The following is a 7804-nucleotide window of genomic DNA, read 5'->3' on the forward strand; positions in this document are numbered from 1 at the left end:
AGCTGTAGAACTTTTGAGGATCTGGCGACCCATGTCAAATCTTTTCAGTCTCCCGAGGGGGAAAAAGCATTGTCGTGCCCTCTGCACAAATTCCTTGGGGTGTTTGGACCATGATAGTTTGTTGGTAATGTGAACACCAAGAAACTTGAAACTCTCGACCCGCTCCACTACAGCTCCTTTGATGTGAATGGGGGCGTATTTGGCCCTCCTCTTCCTGTAGTTCACGATCATCTCCTTTGTCTTGCTCACGTTGAAGGAGAGGTTGTTGTCCTGGCACCACACTGCCAGGTCTCTGACTTCCTCCCTATAGGCCGTCTCATCGTTGTTGGTGATCAGGCCTACCACCGTTGTGTCGTCAGCAAACATAATGATGGTGTTGGAGTCGTGCTTGGCCACGCAGTTGTGAGTGAACAGGGAGTACAGGAGGGTGCTAAGCATGCACCCCTGTGGGGCCCCCGTGTTGAGGATCAGCGTGGCAGATGTGTTGTTTCCTACCCTTACTACTTGGCGGTGGCCCGTCAGGAAGTCCAGGATCCAGTTGCAAAGGGAGATGTTGAGTCCCAGGGTCCTTAGCTTAGTGTTGAGCTTTGTGGGCACTATGCTGTAGTCAATGAACAGCATTCTCACATAGGAGTTCCTTTTGTCCAGATGGGAAAGTGCAGGTGGAGGGCAGTACCTCCTCATTAGTAGTTATGGTATGCAGATGCTCATCAAGCATAATCATCATCCAGCTGATGCACAAGTAACTAAAGTTTAAACGTGTGTCTGGTGGGTGGGGTTTGCACTTTTGGAACTATGCCATTGGTTCCATTGCATTTGACAAGCTCAATCAAGCACAGCTAAAGAATTAGAAATATTTAAAATACCATTTGAACCCAGGTTTGCAATTGGCAAATCAAGGACCATGATCAGATAAGAAAGATGATGCTGGCTGCTTGTCTTTGCTACTCAAAATAACATTATGTTATTCTTCTCTACCTCCCGAGTAGAGCTTTCTGTGAGGATTTCGTTTCCTCAGAAAAACAGATCATTTAAGAAAAAAAGAGACCTTTAGGATTTGATTTTTGAGTTCGATTTTTCCGCTGTAACTGCACGGTTCCCTAGTCTCATTTAGTTGATTAGTCATTTACTCTGCTTACAAAATAAAATGGTTTTATTATGGGCATTTCTTTGTAAAAGGATCCATTAGCACCAACATTTTGTCCTGAATACAAAGTACAAAGGAAAATTCAACAAATCCATCACTGAGTAGAATTCTTCATATTTTCAAGCATGGGGTACCTGCATCATGTTATGGTTATGCTTGTCATCGGCAAGGACTAGGGAGTTTTTTTAGGATTAAAATAAACAGAATATAGCTAAGCACAGGCATTATCCTAGAGGAAAACCTGGTCGTGTCTGCTTTCCAACAGACTGGGAGATAAATTCACCTTTCAGCAAGCAGATGAAAGGCACAACAGTAGGCGCCAGGATCTTATCTCTGTGCATTCAAATTGCAAATACCTTGGTTGTCCTTAGTTTATGCCTGCCTATACCTTAACACCACCGCAACCATGGGACAACAGCTCTGGTGGACATTCCTGCAGTCAGCATGCCAATTGCACGCTCCCTCAAAAATGGAGACATCTGAGGCATTGTGTTATGTGACAACATTTTAGATTGGCCTTTTCTTGTCCCCAGCACAAGGTGCACCTGTGTACTGATCATGCTGTTTAAGCAGTTTCTTGATATGCCACACCTGTCAGGTACCTTTGTGTGTGTCTCTTCACAGTCCCCGCTGTTCCATAAGGTGTATTTTTACCTGTTTTATTCAACTGATTCTACTGCTTGCATGGCTCTATCTAGTACTGCGCGCCTCCAATAGTCTGTTCTGGATTTGGGGATTGTGAAGAGACCTCTGGTGGCATGTTTTGTGGGGTATGCATGGATGTCAGAGCTGTGCAGTTTAAACAGGCAGCTCAGTCCTTTCAGCTTGTCAACACTTCGTACAAAAACAAGTAGTAATGATGTCAATCTCTCTTCCACTTTGAGCCATGAGAGATTGACATGTATATAATTAATTGTAGCTTTCTGTGTACTTTTAAGGGCCAGCCATGCTGCCCTGTTCTGAGCCAACTGCAATTTTCCTTCTTTGTGGCACCTGACCGCACAAGAGTAGTCTAGAAGCGACAAAACTAAAGCCTGTAGAACCTGCATTCTTGATAGTGTTGTTAAGAAGGCAGAGTAGCGCTTTATTATGGACAGACTTCTCCCCATCTTAGCTACTGTTGTATCAATATGTTTTGACGGCGACAGTTTACAATCCAGGGTTACTCCAAGCAGTTTAGTCACCTCAACTTGCTCAATTTCTACATTATTCATTACGAGATGTAGTTGAGGTTTAGGGTTTAGTGAATGATTTGTCCCAAATACAATGCTTTTAGTTTTGTAACTATTTAGGACTAACTTATTCCTTGCGACCCATTCTGAAACTAACTGCAGATCTTTGTTAAGTGTTGCAGTTATTTCAGTTGCTGTAGTATCTGACGTGTATAGTGTTGAGTCATCCACATACATAGACACATAGGCTTTACTCAAAGCCAGTGGCGTGTCGTTACTAAAAATTGAAAAGAGTAAGGGGCCTAAACAGCTACCCTGTCTCTGGAGGCTCGGGACTGGAGGCCGTCTCTGGAGGCTCGGGTCTGGAGGCCGTCTTTGGAGGCTCGGGACTGGAGGCCGTCTTTGGAGGCTCGGGACTGGAGGCCGTCTCTGGAGGCTCGGGACTGGAGGCCGTCTCTGGAGGCTCGGGACTGGAGGCCGTCTCTGGAGGCTCAGGACTGGAGGCCGTCTCTGGAGGCTCGGGACTGAAGGCCGTCGCTGGAGGCTCCGGACTGGAGGCCGTCGCTGGAGGCTTAGTGCCATGACTCCTCCCTGGAGGCTTCGTGCCATGGATCATCACTGGAGGCTTCTTGCCATGGATCATCACTGGAGGCTTCTTGCCATGGACCATCACTGGAGGCTTCGTGCCATGGATCATCACTGGAGGCTTCGTGCCATGGATCATCACTGGAGGCTTCTTGCCATGGATCATCACTGGAGGCTTTTTGCCATGGATCATCACTGGAGGCTGCTTGCCATGGATCATCACTGGAGGCTGCTTGCCATGGATCATCACTGGAGGCTGCTTGCCATGGATCATCACTGGAGGCTGCTTGCCATAGATCATCACTGGAGGCTTCTAGCCATGGATCATCCCTGGAGGCTTCGTTCTGGGCACAGGCACAGGACTCACCGGGCTGGAGAGACACACCGGAGGCCTGGTGTGTGGGGCGGGCCTCGGATACACTGGGTCATGAAGTCGCACTGGCGGTCTCGAGCGCAGAGCTGGCACAACCCGTTCTGGTTGGATGCCCACTTCATAGAAGAAAAATAAATGCACACCTATTTAGGCGAGGTGCTGGCTAGCGGAGTAGAAAACTTGAAAATAAAGGAGAGCCGCACACTCTAGGAGCTCAGATGCAAAAATATATTATCTAACGTTTCGACAGGCAAGCGGTCTTCATCAGGGTATAATCCTGCCCACTTCCACCCGGCAAATGCGGGACATTGGCACAGAGCACACCGACCTGTGAATGCTCAACCGAGACACCGTGCGCATCACCCCATAACACGGTGCCTGACCAGTCACATGCTCCCTACGGTAAGCACACCCCGTGTGTCCCCCCCTGCCTCTCGTGCCTGCTTCGATGGTTAGCCTCCTCATATCGCCGCCGCTCCTCCTTTGCTGCCTTTATCTCCTCCCTTAGACAGCAATACTCCCCAGCCAACCTCCAGGGTCCATTACCGTCCAGGATCTCTTCCCATGTCCAGGAGTCCTCTTTACCACGCTGCTTGGTCCTTTGGTGGTGGGTAGTTCTGTCACGGCTGTTGAAAGAATTGGACCAAGGTGCAGCATGGTGAGCGTACATTTTCCTTTATTATAAAAATGACACCAACAAAACAACAAACGAGAAAACAACCGTGAAGCTTACAGGGCATTAGTGCCACAAACAAAGTTAACTACCCACAAAGCAGGTGGGAAAAAGAGCTGCCTATGTATGGTTCCCAATCAGAGACAACGATAGACAGCTGTCCCTGATTGAGAACCATACCCCGGCCAAAACAAAGAAATACAAAACATAGAAAAATTAACATAGAATGCCCACCCAAATCACACCCGGACCAAACCAAAATAAAGTCAGGGTGTGACACACACTTTCTAGTGGGCTTAAATTGAAGATATGACAAATAGGAGAGGCAATATCGTCCACTATTATCCTCAGTAATTTTCCATCCAGATTGTCAGACCCTGGTGGCTTGTCATTGTTGATAGACAACAATATTTTTTTCACCTCTTCCACACTCATTTTACAGTTGAAGTCAGAAGTTTACATACACTTATGTTGGAGTCATTAAAACTCGTTTTTCAACCCCTCCACAAATTTCTTGTTAAGAAACTATAGTTTTGGCAAGTTGGTTAGGACATCTACATTGTACACAAGTCATTTTTCCAACAATTGTTTACAGACAGAATATTTCAATATCAGAATTCCAGTGGGTCAGAAGTTTACATACACTAAGTTGACTGTGCCTTTAATTAAACAGCTTGGAAAATTCCAGAAAATGTTGTCATTACTTTAGAAGCTTCTGATAGGCTAATTTACATAATTTAAGTCAATTGGTGGTGTACCTGTGAATGTATTTCAAGGCCTACCTTTAAAATCGGTGCCTCTTTGCTTGACATTATGAAAAAATCAAAATAAAATCAGCCAAGACCTCAGAAAAGAATTGTAGACCTCTACAATTTCCAAATGCCTGAACGTACCACGTTCATCTGTACAAACAATAATACGCAAGTATAAACACCATGGGACCACGCAGCTATCGTACCGCTCAGGAAGGAGACGCGTTCTGTCTCCTAGAGATTAACAAACTTTGGTCCGAAAAGTGCAAATCAATCCCAGAACAGTAAAGGACCTTGTGAAGATGCTGGAAGAAACCGGTACAAAAGTATCTATATCCACAGTAAAAAGAGTCCCTATATCGACATAACCTGAAAGGCCGCTCAGCAAAGAAGAAGCCACTGCTCCTAAACCGCCATAAAAAAAGCCAGACTATGGTTTGCAATTGCACATGGAGACAAAGAGCGGACTTTCTGGAGAAATGTCCTCTGACCTGATGAAACAAAAATAGAACTGTTTGGCCATAATGACCATCGTTATGGTTGGAGGATGGCTTGCAAGCCGAAGAACACCATTCCAACCGTGAAGCACGGGGGTGGCAGCATCATGTTGTGGGGGTGCTTTGCTGCAGGAGGGACTGATGCACTTCACAAAATAGGACAACAAAGTCACGGTATTGGAGTGACCATCACAAAGCCCTGACCTCAATCCTATAGAAAATATGTGGGCAGATCTGAAAAAGCGTGTGCGAGCAAGGAGGCCTACAAACCTGACTCAGTTACACCAGCTCTGTTAGGAGGAATGGGCCAAAATTCAGCCAATTTATTGTGGGAAGCTTGTGGAAGGCTACCCGAAACGTTTGACCCAAGTTAAACAATTTAAAGGCAATACTACCAAATACTAATTGAGTGTATGCAAACTTCTGACCCACTGGGAATGTGATGAAATAAATAAAATCTGAAATGAATAATTCTCTCTACTATTATTCTGACATTTCACATTCTTAAAATAAAGTGGTGATCCTAACAGACCTAAGACAGGGATTTTTTACTGGGATTAAATGTCAGGAATTGTGAAAAACAGAGTTTAAATGTATTTGGCTAAGGTGTATGTAAATCTCTGACTTCAACTGTAATTCTAAAGTACAATGCCTGTCTTTCATAATTTGGTCAGATATACTTGGATATGTCGTGTCAGCATTTGTTGCTGGCATGTCATGCCTAAGTTTGCTTATATTGCCAATTAAAAAGTCATTAAAGTAGTTGGCAATATCAGTGGGTTTTTTGATAAATGAGCCATCTGCTTCAATGAATGATGGAGCCGAGTTTGCCTTTTTTCTGAAAATATCATTTAAGATGCTCCAAAGCTTTTTACTATTATTATTATTGTTCTTTATATAATTTATTTTTGGTTCATAGTATAGTTTATTTTGATTTAGTTTAGTCACATGATTTCTTAATTTGCAGTATGTTTGCCAATCGATTGGGCTGCCAGACTTATTTGCCATACATTTTGCCTCATCCCTCAAGCATACATTTTTTAAATTCCTCATCAATCCAAGTGGATTGAACAGTTTCTACTGTCATTTTCTTAACGTGTGCATGCTTATTAGTAACTGGAATAAGCAATTTCATAAATGTGTCAAGTGCAGCATCTGGTTACTCCTCTTTACACACCACAGACCAGCAAATATTATTTACATCATTAACATAAGAATCACTACAAAACGTATTGTATGACCTCTTATACACTATATTAGGCCCAGCCTTTGGAACTTTTCCTAGATATGACTACTATATTGTGATCACTACATCCTCAGGATCGATTAACAACATTGTAGTTACTCCACATTACTAAATTGACTGAGTGAAAAGAAGGGAGCCTGTACAGAATACAAATATTCCAAAACATGCATCCTGTTTAAAGTAATATTGGAAAAATGTGGCAAAGCAATTTACTTTTTGTCCTGAATACACAGTGTTATGTTTGCGGTAAATCCAATACGACACATTACTGAGTACCACTCTTTATATTTTCAAACATAGTGGTGGCTGCATCATGTTATGGGTATGCTTGTAATCATTAAGGACTGGGGAGATTTTCAGGATAAAAAAGAAACAGAATGGAGCTAAGCACAAGCAAACTCCTAGAGGAAATAATTAGTTTTTGTTTGGCATACATTTTAAAAGGTGACAAATCTGAGTCTCAGTCAATTCCGTTACCATTGGCTTGCCCTTATCGCCTTTGGTGGCACACACTGGGGATTACATAGGAGAAGCTTCCTGGAGTGTTCAGAATCAATTGCTGTGTTTTGCCCACAGAAAATAGGAAAAAAGTTGGACCAAACTGTTTTTAAATTCTTGCCATTCGTACAGCCAGTTTTCCCTTTTCTATACAATGCATACTTTTTGCATGGATTTACACCAGTTGCATGTACTTTTTTGGTTTGTTCTCATTAGGTACATTTACAATGTAAATACAAATTATAACCTAGTACCGACAACTGTTATACTGTATAATGTAAAGTGGAACGGCTACTCCTCCAAGTGCATTTTGTAGTTATAACATGGTGGATCTGGTTCCTTGATTAAAACTTTAACAGACCGTGCTGTTTTCCCTGAAAGGTCCACACAGTCTAGCCTATAAGGAGTGATCACATTACATTGTAGTAATTAAAATTGCAGACCTCCATTAGCTCATAAAGTAATGTATCTCGGAGGTATCTCTATCTTACCATCCATGACTCAAAGGCACTAAATAGCCTCCTGACGCTGGCACTAGGCACCACACTGAAGATGGATGTCGCATTGCAGTGACCTTTAGCGCATGTTCAGCAGAATTAAGGATCATTTATCTTCCCCTTTCTCTGAGGGGAAGGAATGCTCAAAGGTGTTGTGTGAAAATGTGTTTACTGTGCTGTGGAGGGTGGGAAATTAGAATGTATGACAATTGAACAAATATTTTGTTCAGGGTTTGTTTGTTGAGTAGCACATGTATTCAGGAGTACGACTAGGCTGCAAACATGGGCCCTTTGAAGACTGTGGAGACATACCTTGTGTTCGTTTACATCCTCTAGCATCAGAAGTGTCTTATGTTGTTGGCCC

The sequence above is a fragment of the Oncorhynchus clarkii genome, chromosome 25, assembly GCF_045791955.1.
Source record: "Oncorhynchus clarkii lewisi isolate Uvic-CL-2024 chromosome 25, UVic_Ocla_1.0, whole genome shotgun sequence".
NCBI lineage: Eukaryota > Metazoa > Chordata > Actinopteri > Salmoniformes > Salmonidae > Oncorhynchus > Oncorhynchus clarkii.